General features: G+C 34.5%; 1 protein-coding gene across 1 annotated transcript in view; it reads left to right on the top strand.

Annotated features, from left to right (window-relative positions):
- The first annotated feature begins 3,501 nt into the window (after positions 1–3,501).
- The window catches only part of LOC112054644 (SH2 domain-containing protein 4B-like), a 70,977-nt gene continuing 54,026 nt past the window's right edge, over positions 3,502–20,452 (top strand). The window contains exon 1 of the mRNA XM_052887492.1: positions 3,502–3,700. The gene's annotated coding sequence lies outside the window, so the exon portion shown is untranslated. The remainder of the gene's footprint in view (positions 3,701–20,452) is intronic.

The following is a 20,452-nucleotide window of genomic DNA, read 5'->3' as shown; positions in this document are numbered from 1 at the left end:
AATTGCTTTCTACTCTTCTGGTTACAACTATTTTTTCTTTTCAGTTTTTCTTCATTATACTACATAATGAAGAGTTTTTCTTCATTATGTAGTATAATGAAGAAAAGAAAAAAATATTACGAGTTTTTATTGTATTTTTTTATTATTTATTTTATCATAGTAATTGTATTACGACTCATCTGAATCATCTGATGGCACAGCTAAAAAAACGTAGAGACTGTAGAACCATAAACCATAAACACGCCCTAAAAAGTGCCGCAGAAGTGTCAAGCTAAGATGTTAAGCCACACTGTCAAGCTAAGATGTTAAGCCACACTGTCAAGCTAAGATGTTAAGCCACACTGTCAAGCGAAGATGTTAAGCCACACTGTCAAGCGAAGATGTTAAGCCACATACTCAAGCGAAGATGTTAAGCCACACTGTCAAGCGAAGATGTTAAGCCACACTGTCAAGCTAAGATGTTAAGCCACACTGTCAACCGAAGATGTTAAGCCACATACTCAAGCGAAGATGTTAAGCCACACTGTCAAGCTAAGATGTTAAGCCACACTGTCAAGCGAAGATGTTAAGCCACACTGTCAAGCGAAGATGTTAAGCCACACTGTCAAGCGAAGATGTTAAGCCACATACTCAAGCGAAGATGTTAAGCCACACTGTCAAGCGAAGATGTTAAGCCACACTGTCAAGCTAAGATGTTAAGCCACACTGTCAACCGAAGATGTTAAGCCACATACTCAAGCGAAGATGTTAAGCCACACTGTCAAGCGAAGATGTTAAGCCACACTGTCAAGCTAAGATGTTAAGCCACACTGTCAACCGAAGATGTTAAGCCACATACTCAAGCGAAGATGTTAAGCCACACTGTCAAACTAAGATGTTAAGCCACACTGTCAATCGAAGATGTTAAGCCACACTGTCAAGCGAAGATGTTAAGCCACACTGTCAAGCTAAGATGTTAAACCTCAGATGCCTGCTATAATACCATACCCTTGAATATGCATAGCGGTAGTTCTTTCCCTGACAAACTCTGTATCTTAAAGATACTACTATTCGTATACGGGTATTTGATTTTTATTAAGATTCCAATTATAACGTTCAAGATTACCGAATCTGGCGTAGATGACGCATACTTACGAAAACCTGACAAGTGCGAGTTGGACTCGGCTACAGAGGGTTCAGTTACAAATCATTCTTCGTCATAAATCTCAAAACTATATAAATAATCAGTATCAATAGTATTTTTTTGATATACTAGCGAACGCCCGGGACTTAACGCGCGAAATTCAGTTTTTCACAATACTCGCGGGATCCATTGATTTTTCCGGTATGAAAAGTAGCCTATAAATAGAATTCACAGTTTCCCTGAAATCTCGTTAAATACAAAGATGGTAATTATTTTCCTTTCGGTCTGAATATTAAAAAATCATGATTTACAATAAGAAACAGAAAAGCGAAAGCTAGTAAACAAAACTGAACGTAATGGCACAGAATAACTTAGACCATTATGGCGGACATTTGTAGACGTTTAATTAAAAGCCTGATTTAATTTAATCAAAAGGTAGTATTTATTATCTTTTTTTACTTAAAAGTTTGATGTTTTTACTGCTTTAAGGGAACGGTGAGTTGAGTATTATGGTTTTAATTTCAACTCGATTCCTCGAGTGCCAAGTTATCCTACAAATGTTCCGTCTTTCTTTTTGAAGTACGGATCCCTAATATCGTTAATTCGTTATCTACTCATTAAATTTTAAGCGAAATTATTCCATAATGTGATATAGTGTCTAATTAGAGATAATTGAATTCAAGACAAGTCTAGATAGGAAGGTGCTTTAAATTCTATCTCTAATGGAACTTTCACCTGCGTTCTTGCACTAATTAACTATTTCTAACGCGCGCCGATTTGAGATCGTTATTACGAATTGTTAAAAGCAGAATTATGTACGTAGATAAGATTTCTTATGTTGGAATTCGTGAATCTCGGTTTTAAGATTTTCTTTGTATAAGTGTCGTGCGAGTTAATTGTATGAGCTGATTTTTTTGAAGAGAGGCAAATTTTCCGTGATACATAAATAGATCGACCATAAGTTAGAAATTATTTCCCCAGTCGTGAATCACTTCGTGGCAACCTTACAAAATAGTACATTAATCAAACTTAAAGAGTCTTTAGCGAAGGGTTGCTAATAGTCTAGCTGAAGCTTTTTTTTAATACGTATTTGATCTAACCAATGCATTGGGCTACGTTATCGAGGTCACTTTTCTTGCACTTTGTCAGTGATTACTAGTTACTATCTATACTAACATATTATTCTATACTAATATTATAAAGCTGAAGAGTTTGTTTGTTTGAACGCGCTAATCTCAGGAACTACTGGTCCGATTTGAAAAATTCTTTCATTGTTAGATAGCCCATTTATCGAGGAAGGCTATAGACTATATATTATCCCCGTATTCCTACGGGAACGGGAACCACGCGGGTAAAACCGCGCGGCGTCAGCTAGTATGTTATATTATGTCTACGAAAATATTAACTTAGATGGTTGAGGTTTTGGACCCTTCAAACTTGAAGGCCTTACAATACTACCACAGCCCAAACTCCATAATTGGCTGCCGTACATTAAAAGTACGGGCTTACAAACTTTCAGCATTCAAGTTCAAGTCTTGGCAAGTTCGTTCGTAACACTCCCGATGGTCCGCGCGGGCCGGGGGGCGTAATGAAAAACCCACGACTGATGCACCTCATTTCGCCGCACGTACGATTTTACACACGCGTAGTCTTTCCCCCCGGCGCCCGCATATCATGGGAGTGTCATCAACGAATTTGCCAAGCTATTCGTTGATGACACTCCCAATGTAAAGTATGTCTGGTTAACGCAGGCTCTCGTGGTGAGTTTGAATTTTGAATTCCGATTTCTGTTAACTGCCAACGTGCATCAGTTCAGTGATTTACTCACTCATAGCACAGAGAACATATGTACAAGTACTCATAGTCATAGACCTGTACTAAGGTACCTATGGTAAGAGCCTCAGACCAATTATTGTATAGGACCTGCCTCGCTAGACGTTACTTTTCTGTCAAAGTATATGATCAACGATCTAATGCGATTATAAAAACTGTATCTACAGAATCGATGTTAAATAGTTGTAATCATGTTCGTCGGATAAAGAGCTCCGTAAAAATACCTTTTTGTGTAATTGAATTGTGTAAAAAACGGGCAAAAACTTCTAGTTTAGTATAAGATATATACAAAATCTAAGCTCGTTTTCCTCAGAAAATGACAGACAATTTTGTTCGTGACTACGAGTGCGACATAAGTCCTTCTATAATTGGTCTGAGGGTAAGAGCATATTATGTGCTGGCTTTCAGTCTTCGTAAAATGTGCTGTCTGGATAACGCAGGCTCTCGGTCTTTTTTTTGAGAGTTCGAATTTTAAATTCCGATTGTGCGCGCAATGTGCATCAGTTCACTGATTCACTCACTCACTCACTCAGTTTACGAAGAGCGCGCGGCCGCGCATGACGCGTTGTGCGCGCTTTATCTAAATTACATTTTCGAACTCACGCAAATATTTTTTTCTTTTATCACAAAATATAAAAAAGAAAATAGGTTTACCGTTGACGAACGAAAACGTGCAGTGCTGTGTATTGTTGAGCTTTGTGTCATAATTGGAAACATTTCTCTTTCATCTCGAGCAGAAGTAACGTAAGTGACAAAATTAATTTTTTTTTTTAAATCTGTTATTTTTTGTTTATTTCCGTTAAACCGTCATCGTTGGAGCTTTAAACTTTTGTTTACTTAAAGTAATATAAAAAACGTTTCGAAAGTTCGCTATCGTTAAAACATTTCAAGTAGTTATTTGTATGGGTAACATTTTTTTACTTAATTTGCGTGAAATTACGCGCGACTTCAGCGTATTCTGTGATTGTGCTTAAAACTTTTTAGCTATGTAGAAAAGTGAGGAACTGTTTATGTTACAAAAAGTACATTACTCATTCACTAATGAGTAGTACCAACAGAAAGAAAGTTTGTTGTAAAAATGCCATGTAACTAATTTCATAATAACTAAAAATCAACCGACTTCATAAAATACAAAGAAGCACTACATAATAAAGCGCAAAATAACAAAATACAGATTGTATCAAAAACAGATACCTAATAATTTTATTTGTCTTATTGTTATTTATTATGTATTATTTATATATACTTAATCAATAAATCTACCTACATTTATAATGTATTTAAAGGCCTACATGTATTTCGAATAAATCACAAGCTAATATGACAATTTTTGTCCAAGCCAATTTTAATAATCAACATTTGCCCACAACTTTACTTCTATGTGCAACTAAATTAGCATTGATTTAATTTCAAGCAATCATTTGCAATATTACGTCTCTAAAACAAAAGTTACATCGACATTACAATTTATCACAGTCTTTTTAATCGGTTCTGTGGATTCGTTCCAGTATAGTTTTGGTCTTAAATTTCTCAAGCTAGGCCAAGCGTAAACAATTTTGTGTGCTGAATTTACTGTAAACTTTCTTCCGCTATAGAAATTCGCATATATTTTTCCTGGTTTACCTACAACTACAAGTTATTGATCGATTGTAATCTTTGTTAAAATGTATAGCCATAGAGGTTAATGGGCTATCCACTATTGCGAGTTAGGTATCGAAAGATCATCTAAGTAAATGCTTTCACCTTTTTTGTTCATGAGATTTGTTCTATTGTTTTTAATGCACGAAAGAGTGTCTTCACTTTCTTTTATTACGTAATCTAAAATGTTGAAAATATAAATTTACAACATAACTATGTACTTAATTTGATATATAAAAGGTAAATTGCATATTAGGTTACCTTATAAATTCCTGTATGATCCTCAATAAGTTTAATATCTTGACTTTTTATAAATGATGAGACGAAAAAGAGGAGTTTTAAGGAGATTCGTAGAAATATAATAACTCAATTTTTATCACGTTTCTCGTAAATTTTGAATAAATGAGATTCGTTTTGTGTTATCTTATTTTCATAAAGATTTCATAAATAATTTTCACATTTTGCTATTCATATTTTAATTATTATATTATAATAATTTGTTCTGCAATACAATAGTCATTAGGCCTTGGAGTGGCAAAAGTTTGCGCTCTGATTTTTTTTTGTCATATTACATAGTTAAAATGCAATGCGGTTAAAAATGTTGGTAAACGGAGTTTTAGGCAATGGAAAATTTAAATTCGACGTTTAAAATTAGGTGACTTTTCATACTTTGATATTATTTTAAAGTTGCATGCAACCGAATGTAAACCCGCATGGCTTGGTTTCCCTTGGATGATATTTCATACAAAGAATGCGGGCTTTGTCGTGTGGTGTGGTTATGGAGGGAAACATATTAGGTATCTGTACTAATTTTATAAATGCGAAAGAAAGTCTGTCTATCTGTCTTTTACCTTTTTACTGCTAAACGGCTGAACCGATTGAGATGAATTTTGGTATAATGGTAAATGGAACTTTGGAGCAAAACATTGGGTACTTATTGACCCTAAAATAAAAATAGATGGGGGTGAAATAGGGGTTGAAAGTTTGTATGGAAAACCCTTCATTTTTAGAGTTATAGTTTTAACTATTTGTAACGTGTATTAGTGTAATATAATGTCATTCAAGAATTTTTAAAATTTAACCCATAAAGAGATGAAATAGAGGTTGAAAGTTTACATTGAGTGCAGTTTACTAAATGCATGTAACAACGATCGAATTATTTAGGTATTGATATTTATTTTACAATGCAGAAAATATTCTGAATTTAAATATGTTAATACATATAAATTAGGTTGAAAAGGTTCAATAAAAGAACTATAGTTTAATAAGTGGTTAGATGCCTCAGATCGGGAGCAGATCAGCGCTTTTGTCTGATAGGATAGGATATGCGCGACATCGACATTATTTACATAAATTTTATCTTATTCCTCAACAAAAAAGCAAATTAGTGCCTAACTGAGGTTTTCGTGAAAAAAATTAAGAAGCGAAAGTTTAATCCAAACCTATCAGTTTTTTAAATCATGGGACTAGTAGACGCCGCGCGGTGTAACCCGCGTGGTTCCCGTTTCCGTAGGAATACGGAGATAAAATATAGTCTATAGCCTTCCTCGATAAATGGGCTATCTAACATTGAAAGAATTTTTCAAATCAAACCAGTAGTTCCTGAAACAAAAATACTCTTCAGCTTTATAATATTAGCATAGATTATGTTAATATAAACTGTACACTCTTTTTGAAGTTTGAAGCTAATAAACCATTGCTTAAGTGAGTATGTTACACATTTTATCAGGAATTCCTGGTATGTAAAACTCAAAGACGACTCTGTATTGTGTATTCGGAGCTTGTTTGACGATTGGTGACAGATGAGTCACAAAGTAACGGCTCTTCGGATGTTGTACCGCGCATACCAGGAGGCTCGGCCTTTGTCCAAAGACTTATTCACATTCCCAAAGCGATCATAATGTTTAAATGTTTTCAAATACCAATATACATCTATGGTTTTCAAGAATTTTAATTTTCAACTATGTTTTCATAATGGGACTACAGGCAAGCGCAGAAACGACACTCTGTGAGTGTTGTGAGTCTTATTGATTAAACTAAGGGTTTGGCTATATATAAAAGTTTTGTACTGTAGACTTATCGTAGAAATCTATTACTTAAGATCTCGGATTATTTATTGACAGTACTAGCTTAGTAGTGAAGGCTACGACGCAAGAAGGAAAGGTGAGGAAAGTCAGCTCATGCTTATAATGCTATAGGTTGTACCGTAGGCAATGGAGTTTGTATGTGGTGGGTTTATAAGTTAGCAGATTTCAAGGGTCCAGACCCTTATCCGTGGTGTAAGAAGGAAAAACAAACAGTGAAGTTTGTTTTATTTTTTTTTATTCTTTACAACTTAGCCCTTGACCACAATCTCACCTGATGTGGTAATACAATCTTAAATGGAAGCGGGCTATCTTTTAAGGAGTAGGATGAAAATCCACACCACTTTCTGTTTTTCACGACAAAAAATAATCTTATTAGTTGCAAATACATACACAAAATGAATGATTGCATACATCAGATACATACCTACGTCTATTGCATCAAAGATTCTTAATGGCTTGTTGATTGTTGATTTAATTAAGTTCAACTACCTATTAACATTTTGCGACGGTGATAATCATCAACTATCAAATTATAGATTCATAATTTTGGTTAACTAGATGCAGTTTGACAGGTTTACAAACTTGTCCATCAGCTAATCGTATTATGCAAGTTGGTCGAACAAGATAAAAACTCGTCTGTTGGCTTTAATGTAACCTGCTGGATTCACGTGGCTTACAAACATGAAACGTCAAAAGAAATAAACGGGAACACTTTGTCATCTGTTTTGTCTATCAAGACTGAATTTCCGCGTGGAGCTATCAGGTTAAAATTATCTAGAATACCAAAAATTACTAAATAATCTATACTAATATTATAAAGCTGAAGAGTTTGTTTGATTGAACGCGCTAATCTCAGGAACTACTGGTCCGATTTGAAAATTCTTTCAGTGTTAGATAGCCCATTTATGGAGGAAGGCTATAGGCTATATATTATACCCGTATTCCTACGGAAACGGGAACCACGCGGGTAAAACCGCGCGGCGTTAGCTATTCTATCATTATTCAAACTCTGTCCTTTAGGATACCGTTTATTCCATAAATCCATTCTCTACTCGTATCTATTAGAAAGCTATAAATTGCGATACGTTTTAGCGTTTCTTTTTTGGTTCCTTAATGAGCTCCTTGATGGGATCTTGGTGGCATCACCAGTAGTTGTTGGGAGAGCCCCCGAACGCTCTGCCTGATGGGGCCGGGACGAAGGACGCAGAATGAAGATGAGAGAGAACGAATAAAGAAGAAAGACGAGATTACGCACTAGCACTACAAAATTTACCTCTTTATAATATAATTATAGATTTAAAAAAAAATGTCCCGTTGTCTACTACTCGTAATAACTAATAAAATTTACATAAAGTTTTTGTTCTGCCACATACATGTCACATTTCAGCATGAATACTCGTAGCTTAATGCATCAAGTGATTCATATGTGGCTAAAACAAGTAACAATATACCTACTCACCTCAATATTACAAATGCCAAGGTAAAGATTTAAGCGTCTAGTTTATTATTAATTTAAATTGCATTTGGACTGATAGGTTTAATTTTGAACTCACGACTTATTAACCGACTTCCAAAAAGGAGGAGGTTCTACGTTCGGCTGTATGTATGTTTTTTTTTTTTTTTTTTTTTTTTATGTATGTCCAGCGATAATTCCGTCATTTGTGGACCGATTTTGAAAATTCTTTTTTTGTTTTGAAGGGTTTGTTTGCAGGGTGGTCCCATTTTTTTCATGTCAGGATCTGATGATGGCATCCTGGAGAAATCGAGGGAAACTTTCGAAAATTGTAGGGACGGCTAGTACGTTTGTTAGTGTTTCCATAAGGTATTTTAAACCACTACAATTTTATGAAGGTCTGGAGTTGGTCTGATGATGGAGCCGAAACACAGACGATGGAACTCGTTAACGATTTACAGCAGGTACCTTTTGTTTGGGCTTGATTTATTTGTATTGATGAGAACTTTCCACCTAGATGGGTTGTGACTGTATTAAGGGTCTGATGATGAAGACGAATGACAGTTAAGAGAACTCCTCAACGGTTCACAGTGGCTACCTTGTGTTTGGACTTGATAAATTTGTATTGATGAGAACTTTCCACCTAGATGGGTTGTGACTGTATTAGGGGTCTGGTGATGAAGACGAAGGATAGTTAAAGGAACTCCTCAACGGTTCACAGTAGCTACCTTGTGTTTTGACTTGATAATTTTGTATTGATGAGAACTTTCCACCTAGATGGGTTGTGACTGTATTAGGAGTCTGGTAACGAAGATGAAGGAGAGTTAAGGGAACTCCTCGACGGTTCACAGTAGCTACCTTGTGTTTGGACTTGATAAATTTTATATTGATGAGAATGTGACTGCATAGGGGGTCTGGTGATGAAGACGGAGGACAGTCACCTTTCACGATTTTCTGAATATTCATATTACGTGTGGATAAAGGGGGAGTAAAATTTTGTATATGAGTTAGGGTAGTATTTTTAAAATTGGGATTGTAGGACTTAGATACTTATCATAAGAAAATAACGTTTCAACTAATTGCTTATTAATTTTTGTTCACACTCAGTAGGTGTGCTAACACTAAAAATTAAAAAATAAAAATTTTAATAAAAAAAATTCAACCGACTTCCAACTAAAAAATTAACCTAAACTAAAAAGCAAAAAATAACATCTTACCTATGTGCTACCTTCTGATCAGTTTGAAGGCGGTGCCAATCCAGTGTCATATTTTAATTAAAGCCGTTTCTGTAAGAACCACAGAAATTTTGTAATTTAAACGGCTTAAATTAAAACATCACTGGCTTGGCACCGCCTTCAAACTGATCAGAAGGTAGCACATAGGTAAGATGTTATTTTTTGCTTTTTAGTTTAGGTTAATTTTTTAGTTGGAAGTCGGTTGAATTTTTTTTATTAAAATTTTTATTTTGAGATTGGCGTTCCTAAAAATCATTTATTATACCTAACCTACTTTTTATCTGACGTGCACGATGTTATAAACATCGATTAAAAAAATAATTAAAATAATTAAAAATAATAAAAATTTAAATCATTTATAATGATTTAAAGTCGCGTAAAAAATTAACTTTTAGTTTTTTTTTTTTAAACAAAAATACGCATATCAGCTAAAACTTCTATGAAGTAATTAATTAATTAATTTGGTCAAAATTACTTTTAATGAGCGAATTAAAGTGCTTGTTAATTTGTTGATCTATTAGCTTAATGAAATGAAATGAAATGAAATTTATTGTTAAAATAATAATCGCTTTTCTATTATTATAATACATATTTTGCATTTGAAATTGCATTACATTCATTATTACATACCAATTATTGTAATAATTAATGTAATGTTAATGACATTACATTAATTATTACATTTGGTTTTAATACAATTCCTGGGTTCGATTCATACATCGGGTCTATTCATTATTTCATTCTTGGTTTCTTTATTCTTTGGTTTCGTTGGTTCCATTCTTAAAGGGTCTGTTTACGATTTTACGTTTCTAAGTTAACAAAGTTTTTTTTTTGTGGGATTCAATAACTTTTCGTACATCATAAAAAACTCAACAATTGTCACGACTGTATTTCATACTACTAGAATAAATAACGGTGTCTAGCTACATACAAGTCTGTGAGTCAGAGCATAATTCGCTTGACATTTTTATCATGCGTGTAAACCGATTATAGTATGTTATTTATTTTTTATTTATTTATTTATTTATTTATTTAAAGCACGCCAACAATACACATATTAACCATTAAAAACAATACAATATGCCACAAAAAATCTGATATGTATACTAACGCTAGGCGCACATAACATTTTATATAATTTCATGTCAACACTTTCATAATAATTATATGTCAAGCTTATAATAATATTATATTATGTCAAAGTTAATAAAAAAAGTATACTATTATAAAACATTAGCATAAAAGGAAAACAAATTCATTGAATACAATTATTAAATTAGATTACTAGGTAAAATTACATACAAAATTAAATTAAAGTTGACAATATATTTAAACTTATTCTAAATTATTTATAACAAATAGAAAGAGAAGAAAAGTAATAAACTAAACCTAAGACAATTTATTTAATTAATTATTATTATTATTAAGTACAAAATGGTCGTGTACCTTGTTTTTAAAAACATTGAAGGAGTTGTGAAAAATGTCAATACCTGGTATGATTTTGGATATTTCATTATATTTGGCACAAATTCGTCTGATAGGGGCCTGCATACCAAGGTTAGTCCTTATAAAAGGAACATGAAATACTTTCGTAGTACGGTAGCGTGGATATCTACGCGGGACTGAAAAAAATATCCTTTCCAGTAAGTTACCACACTTGATTTTATTATTTATTAATTTGTGAAGAAAGCATAAATCAAGCATTTCACGTCTTCTTCGCAGCGGTAACATTTTAAACTGTGCTAGACGCTGGTGGTAAGGCATCCTATGCGACATACCGCTTGATATAAAGGCAAGATGTCTAGTAAATGCTCGTTGTATATTTTCAATTCGTTGAGAATGTATACTATAGATTGGATTCCAAATCACACTAGCAAACTCAAGACAACATCTCACCAAGGCATTGTATAGAATAATTTTGGTCTTACAAGAGAACCCCTTTGTGTTGCGTTTCAAAAATCCCAAAAGCTGTGCACCTCTCTGAACAATATTATTTATATGAGATTTAAATGTTAACTTACTATCAATAGTGACTCCTAAGTCTTTTATCTCCGATAACTCTTGCAGTACTGTGGTATTAATGCAGTAACTAGAAACAAGTGGTTTTTTTTTCCGAGTAAATTTTATATGGAAACATTTGTTAGCATTAAGAGTCATATAGTTGTTATCACACCATCTAATTATTCTGTTTAAATCCTCTTGTAGTAATTTAGCATCGTTGGAGGATTTAACTGTCTTATAAATTTTCAAATCATCCGCGAACAACGAGCTAGTACAATGTTGTGTCACCGAGGAAATATCATTAATAAAGGCCAAGAACAGTAGGGGCCCCAGGTGGGAACCTTGTGGCACTCCAGATTGTGCCTGGAACGTTTTAGACTCAAAACCATTGACTGCAACAGTTTGGGATCTCAGGTGAAGGTATGAATTAAACCATTTGACAAGGGGACCACTGATTCCATACTGCATAAGTTTATTAACGAGTAGTACATGGTTAACCTTATCAAATGCGCTGCTAAAGTCTGTGTATATGACGTCAACCTGTTGCCCCTTATCAACCATATGGCAGAGATCTGAAGTATAGTCAGACAAATTTGATTGCACGGATAAACCAGATCTGAAGCCGTGTTGAGAACTCGTGAGAAAATTGTCCAAATGCCGAGATAGAATAGGATGAACAAGACTTTCAAAAAGTTTAGAGAAGCATGAAAGTATTGAGATCGGACGATAATTTTTAACATCCACTCTGTCTCCCTTCTTAAATACTGGTACTATTCGTGCTTTCTTCCATTCACTGGGAAAAATCCCCTCAGTTAGGGAACGATTAAAAATTAGTGTCAATGGGAAAGCAATCGCAGGACCACAACGTTTGATAAATACAGGTGGGATATTATCTGGACCAGCACCTTTAAGGGGATCAAGAGATTTAATGCATTTTATGACATCAGACTCAAGGAACTGTATTTTAGCCAATTGCGGAGTATTATTGTTAAGGGGAAACTTTGTAAGAGTAGGTTGGCAATTAGGTGGTCGCGAGTAGATAGAGGAAAAATAGTCTGCAAAAAGATTAGCTATTGATGTGCCTGAGTTTGCTAATTCATTTTCAAGTTTCATTGATGCAGGCAGAGAAGATTCACCTTGCTTTTTGTTTTTAAAATATTTCCAGAAATTGCAAGGATTCTTAGAAATATTAGATTCCGTTTTGGTCTTATAGTCCTTAAGACATATATTGTATAGCTTATGACAACGACAACGAATGATTTGGAATTCAAATTGATCTCTAGGATTATTGTATTTCTTAAATTTTTTGCGAAGCCTATCTTTCTCTGATATAAGTTTAATTAAGTTCCTACTGAACCAGACCGGGAATTTCGCAGGTTTAAGTTTACGTTTTGGTATTGATGTATTAATAATTTCATAGATATACTTATAAAATACATCAACCATAGCATCGACATCTTTACAAGTAGAAAACTTTTGCAACCAGTTGATATTCTTCATTTCCTTTACAATTGTACCATAATCAGATTTGAAGTAATTATAAACAACACGACTTTTGGATCTCAAGTATGAAACATGAGTGAAATTAACTCTTATTAATAAGTTAGGATGGTAGGGGTCTAATTTGCTCAGCAAGTCCGGAGCCTCTGATATGCTTATATTTGGTAAATTACTAATAACCAAGTCCAAGAGCTTATCATCACAGTTACCTACACTATTATGTTGACACAGATTATGTAAAGACATAAAGTCTACTAATGTATGGCCAAGATTATTGTTATAGTTAGACGGAGTTGTGTAAGAACAGTTGTCATTAATATTCCATTTAATAAAACCCATGTTAAAATCACCTAAGAAAATTAAATCGTCAACGTAGTTGGTTACAGTATCGACACTATCCAGAAAGTTTCTCAGAGTCTCCGACTTAACTGGAGGCGGCAAGTAAACTACACAGAGTCCAATTCTTTTTACATTATGATTAATAACAATCTCTAACACCACCCAAATACTCTCATCATCCGACTCCCAACTAGACATCCGGAAAGATGAGATCTCACGAGAGACAGCAATCAGAACACCTCCTCCGTCACGTTTTGATTCATTTGAAAAAGTGCGGTCTTTTCTATGGATGACATAGCGGGAATCAAACAACTCGTTATCGTTGATGTTAGGATTCAACCAGGTTTCAGTAAAAGCTATAATTTTATAGTAAGACAATGAGATATTTCTAAGTACAGCATTGGTTTTCGTTCTTAGTCCACGGACGTTTTGGTAATATATAGATATCATTGTGGCCGATTTAAAGGTCATAACATTCATATTAAATATTTATTATTAATGTTAACCAATTAGCTTGAGACTATCTTCATGTCTTATTAATATCGCCTGAGAAAACTCGTCTTTCCGCACATATATTTTCCCATTTCTCACCCAGGTAAAGCGATATTTCATTTCCTTCGCTTTAATTCGCGCCGCAGCGTGTAAGGATTTACCCCCAGGCGTCAAGTGCTCGGAGACATATACCGGCGCACGGGATCCTCCAATACCCAAGTGATGCGAACTAAGTTTATCGACGGGATTCTTCTTGTTGAATTGAGCAACAGCTGCCAAGAGTGCATCCCGATGTTTCATTGTACGGAGCTTCACTATAACAGATCGAGGTTTAGCAGCGTCCTTAGAGAATTTCGCTACTCGAGTTACATGTTGAATGTCTTCCGTCGTTAGAGGGCTTTTTACAGTTTGACCCAGCTGAACCATAGTGTTAACCAGATTCTCTGCCTTATGTTCGGGGATCCCATTCACTTCAACGTTGCATTCTCTCATATGTGATTCAACGATATTTAGCCTGGTCGTTAGATCCTTAATAGTTGTATTAAGTTGAGTGTTGTCTTTCTTTAATTGGTCAATTGTAGTAGTCTTTTCTTCAAGTGAATCCTTAAGTTGTTCAAACTGCGCATTTATAAAAGACATGGACTCCCTAAAACCTGAAACTTGATCGTTTATTGTCTTAAGTTGAGCTGTAACCAGTTTTTGTATAGTAGACGACAGTTCCTGTTTAAGAATATTGCGTAAAGTGGATTCTGTTATAAAGGTACTGTCATCGGTTATGTAAGTAGCTGGGCTCTTACTTGGTTTTTTACGGGTCGTGATGTTGTTATCAGTCGACTCATCGTCCGTTCCCTTGTATGCCCCCGATGAGACAGCCGATCTAACAGGTGTATGCGTATTACCTGTCTTCGGTTGTTTGCTACAGCATTCAGGGCATTTCCAATTAGTTTTGTCCATTTTTTCAAATTGTTTAGTGGGTACATTTGCACATTCACAATCATACTTTGACTTGCAGACTGAGCAACTAAGAAATTCTTTTTTGGGCAACGGTACTTTGCAACCAGCGCATAATTTAGTAACCGATGAGGTAGCCATTGCGTCTCTTTTTTACAACAAATAAATTAAAAAAGAGTAAATTGGATGCCGCCACCGAGGTTTGAACCCTAGACCTCACGGTTAAATGTCGGCAGTATTCCCACTACGCCACGATCTTAATGATGGTTATAGTGAAAAATTACTTCACTTGACAAGATGCAGTACATTATGTTTTAAAGCGAGTGAGTCACACAGCGCGGCGCACTGCGCTCGATAATGATACTTGCGCCGTACGCGCAACAGCGAGAGTCGCTTGCACACGGTCCGATGCGCTGACGGTACTCGTCAGCTGATTAAACGTGTTTTTGTAGTTGGGTTACACTTCAAATTTGTGATACAGCGCAACGCGTAGCTTTATTATACTGTTCAAAATGAGATTAATATAATGTTCACAATGATAATTAGTGTTGAAATAACAGTTTATGTATGGTGTTGTTGATGTTTAAATGGATTAACAGTCACTTTTATCTAGTAAGTACACGACACTTGTCTTATGGCATTTATTTACAGGATAGCTTGATTTACTAACTTTTCGATACTTTACGAAATACATCACACTTTTACAAACAAGATAATCACTTTATACTTTCGAATATTCTTGGTTTAATAATTTTAATTACTGTTATAAGCGGAGCTAAGTATTTCCGTCTTTGACACCTGTCAATGTATAGTATGCGCATTATCATCTGAGTCGTCCGGTCATAAAAGTCAAAAAAGATAGGAATGTGCAGCGCGCCTACCTGCGCACCCTAATTATCGATAAACGGCTACCTGCGCACGTGCTAATGATGAGTCAATAATGATTTGGACGATTCTGATTGGTCGGTTTCTAATGTAATTGCATTGCGTATTTTTTTTGCTATAAATGTGTTTACTGCAATTAAATAAATACATTCATGTGTTACTCGTTGCGCACTATGGATACTAATATATAATAAATTTGGCAGAAGACGAAGATTCTGATGATGAAGACTCAGATGAAGATTAATTTTATTTAGTTAATAATTATATAATATGAAATATGTATTATATTAAATCAAATATTGTTAATTTTTTTAATTTTGTGAACAAGATACGATAATAAACTTTACTTATCGATAATATGTCTTTCATTGTTACACCCTTCACTAGACGGCTCCATAAGACCCATAAGTGCAAGCGAGATAGATATAGAGAAATGATTTATGGCCCTAAGACTCAGTTGTTAATGCTATTAGTATAGATACCGCCGTTCGTATATTTAGCACAATAATACGCTCGGCAATGCGAGATAAGTCCAAGTGTGCCCATCGAATTTCAAGAGTAACTTCGAAGGTCAACAAATAATAAAACGGGGCCTAGACAGATCCGTTTTCCGCACACGATAAGTAACCGTCAAGATCAAAAGCCAGACGTCACCAAATAAATTAATACTCGTACAATAGAATAAAATAATACTAAAAGAAACAAAGTAAGAAATTTTGACGGCCTCTGTGGCACAGTATGTGCGGTGGATTTATAAATCGGAAGTCCGAAACCGAAAGTAGTGTGGATTTTCGTCCTCCTCCTGAGAAGTTAGCCCGCTTCCATCTTAGACTGCATCATAACTTACTATCAGGTGAGATTGTAGTCAAGGGCTAACTTGTAAAGAATAAAAAAAAATCGATATTTTGTGCTTCCATAAATCATGAAAACTTCAGTAGGTAATTTAATTTAACCGATAATTTCGTTTCTCTTCAAATAGATGGACTTTTGTTAGTAGATGCCACAATAAGCCAACGGCCGGAAATCGAACCGTAGACCTCGTGGTTTAAGTATGGCCCTTAACCGTTCAACTTTGTACGAAAACCCCCGACAAAACTATACCCATTTAGGCCTATCGGTCCTATCGGTAGGCCTATCTGTAGTCAAGGCCTATCGGTTGTGAAGCTAGACATTCTCAACCACGTCAGAGAAGCTCTTTCTGTTTAAAAATATACAACAATGTATCTATGTAGTTTGTAATATCAAAAATAACATATGTAAGAGAAAAAACTCATTCCGTATGTATATTTATAGAATTTTACACAAATAGTCGTTACTTATTGCCATTTATCTTTTTGTACTGTGAAGGTTATTTTCAGGCTTGGCAATCTAATTCAGTTTAGTATAATAGAATTATCGCTAACTACCTAGTATTTATTTAGGAAAGTAAAATAATTAGTTAGCAAATAAAAACCCTTTCTTTTAATAGACAGTCAGGGTTATAATGCCCTTATATCACTAGTGCTACGAGTATATCATTAACCGACTTCCAAAAAGGAGGAGGTTCTACGGTCGGCTGTATGTATGTTTTTTTTTCTGTTTCGTGTTTCTACTCTCGTGTTATTTGGATATAATGTTTTTTTTTTCAATTTATTTTCACGCCAAAGTCAAAGAATCATGACTATTGTATTGTACAATAGATTGGTTGTGTCAATATCATTAGAGATGAATTAGTAGTAACCAGGTTGTATAGTCTACGGTAAAGTTTCTCTGTCGCCTTTGTCATGAACTCATAACTGACTCGTAACTTTTACACACATCTTCAAAACAAGAGTGAATAGGCACCTTCTAGGCAAGCGTGTCTCATCTTAGACTGTATCTACACTTACCATCAGGTTAGATCATGGTCAAACGCGAGCCTATTTGCATTAAAAAAAAAAAAAAAAACACATACGAGTAATATCATCTTTCACTCCAACCATCTCTTACTATAGGCCTTCCTTTCGTCTTGCGTCCTTCCACGTTTCGTAGGTAACGCCGACATTTACAGTACTTTGGATGTTGCCAATGATCATGGGTGGTCACTTAATATCTTAAGACGTGCATGCTCGTTTGGTTAAGCCATAAAAAAGTAAGTTTAACATGTGACAGAAACCCCCACTGAGTGAACCCAAAAGTGTTTTATTATTAGAAACTCACGCAATGGCAACTGATCTATTATTAGAAAAGCTTATTACAGTGGTTACAGGCCTGTATGTACATTCCAATCATCTTTTCTTTAGTTATCCGCCCGTATTTTCATATTCAAATCGAACAATTATGTATATGTTTATATATGTTCTTATATTGACTATCATTCCTCCGCACATGTTCACGACCATTGACGCCTAAACTTTATTGTCGTTGTAAGTTGAAACGATTGGGATTGGTATCCCAGACGTCTCCTCAATTATAATCTTAAGGACCGGATTGTCACAAAATTGAAATACATTCCCTTTTCGGTCGCACGTATTTATTTGTATAATATCCATCCCCTTAACCGCGCAAACGATCACACGGAATGTTAAAAAGTACTCTATATTTTAAGGTAAAGGGAATCAAAATGAAAAAAAATATGTAGCAACATTGTTTTTTACTTAAAATTGCATCAATCCACTATTATTGCGTTAATCTTTGAAATATTTTTTTTTTTGCTTTACTCGCTTTTGTTAAGGGCGTCGGTTTTGAAAGTCATCTGGCATCATCGATTGAGGTGAATCTACTTTGCAAGACAAGGTCACTTTTATTAGTCTCTCTTAACTAAAATGTTCCAATTAACTTTCGGTTTCGTACAACACATTCCTTTGTTATAGGTTCAAGGCAAACTCCTTGCTTTATGGGCTTTGCTTTGTTCTCGTGCTAACCGCTATGGCATTTTGTATCTTATGGCATTTCATTAAGGTTGACAATGGAATGATAGAAAATCCATTATAGAGTTATTTCTTTAGATACAATACAACTAGTAAAGAGTTAACTAAACACTTATATTGTAAAGTTACTTTAGATGTGGACTGAGTTAAATCATATTTTATTTATTTACCTATGTGTATAATAATAATTATCTGTAATTACGACCTAATGTAATTATTAATTAACTTATTTAGCAATTTCTGTTTAAATAAAATAAAATTATAAAAAATACAATCAATTTCGTACGTAATATAAAAAATATAAAAAGCTTTATTTTGCAATATGTTTAAAAATAATGAACGATAAGGTGAGTTCAATGCAAATGTGGGATTTAAATTGTTTTATTTTAAGTTAGAAAAAAATATTAAAGTTACAGTCCTATTTCAAGTAGGATGGTGCGGGTGACAGTTCGTTTCACTCTGAAAGTTTGCCGCGATTCACGATAATTATGAACGTCATACAAGCGACTGTCACCGTACGTATGGTATCTGAAAAACACTTTAGATCATATATTCTGTGTCCTGATTCTCAGAGAAATCTAGGCTCATAAGTTACTTTTTTTTTTTCAATTTATTTGCACGCCAAAGTCCAGTACTATTCAGCCAATATTCGTATTGTACAATAAATAGGTTGTGTCAATAAACATCACTAGAGATGAATTAGTAGTAACCAGGTTTTATAGTCTACGGTAAAGTTCCATATATGATTTATCATTAACGGCTGCCAAATTTAAATGGCATTAATGATTTTAAACTTATTTCGTGGTTGTTCATTATGAATGATATTTAAACGGGCACATACCACGATAAAACGACGAGATTTTTATTGTCGATATTTCGACCCAGTTGCATGGATCGTGGTCACGACGGGACTGAAGTTGCGAAATGAGAAGTGAAGTCAGCTGTTAGGGGCAAAATCGATCTACCCTCTTTCTTGTTCTTTTTCTTTTTTCAAAAAGAAATTTATCATTTCGTTTTTGCCCCTAACAGCTGACTTCACTTCTCATCTCGCAACTTCAGTCCCGTCGTGACCACGATCCATGCAACTGGGTCGAAATATCGACAATAAAAATCTCGTCGTTTTATCGTGGTATGTACCCGTTTAAATATCATTAAATGGCATTGATAAGAAAATGGAACGTTATTAGGTTATCAGAATCGTGAACAAAAGGCACCGCATAATAATTACCTACCTACTTCCTTCATTGAGTAGTTATCAAAATTAGTAAGAACTGAATAGATATTTCTTATCATGTAAATAAACAAAGGAGTTATTGTGTTACGTTATTTTAAATTTGTTACGCCTTTTTCGTAGATTTTTAATGAAATCATTCAAAATGAAGGTTATCCTATGTAATATTACGAGTATAAATGCTTATGTTAGTGTATTTGTTTGTTACGCATTTACGCCTAAATTACGAAACCGAATTTAAAAATTCTTTCAGCAATGGAATGCTACATTATCAGCGAATAACATCGGCTATCATTTTATTCACGTATTCCCACGGGTTCGTGAACTACTCGGCAGTAAACGCGTGGCTTCCGCCCGCATAAAAAGTCAGTGGCAGTTTGATACTGTGACGATCGCGTTAACGTAAACAAACAAATTAAAAATGAGGTTATAAATCACTAGTCATTTCACACCTAAGAATAATTATAATTAACTTGTCCTTACATTAATGAAAATAAATTTGATTAATAAGCTTATAACAATGAGATATGGTTAATATATTTTATAAACAAACCATAATTAATTTAAAATAAATAAGTTATGAAATGACATGTGTTTCCTATCTTCATTTCTAATTTATTTGTTGGTAAATTGTACTCATCAAGAAAGGCTGTAGTATAATGGCACTACTGAACAACTGTGCAATTCCATATAAAGTCGCGTTTACGTTAACGCGATAGTAATACTATGGAAATATTGAAAACTCCCACTAGGCACAAGGTTGATACAAAGCGCGAAAACGTGGCAAACAAAATAC

This window comes from Bicyclus anynana, chromosome 19 (assembly GCF_947172395.1).
Source record: "Bicyclus anynana chromosome 19, ilBicAnyn1.1, whole genome shotgun sequence".
NCBI lineage: Eukaryota > Metazoa > Arthropoda > Insecta > Lepidoptera > Nymphalidae > Bicyclus > Bicyclus anynana.
This window is presented reverse-complemented; position numbering and strand designations above follow the sequence as displayed.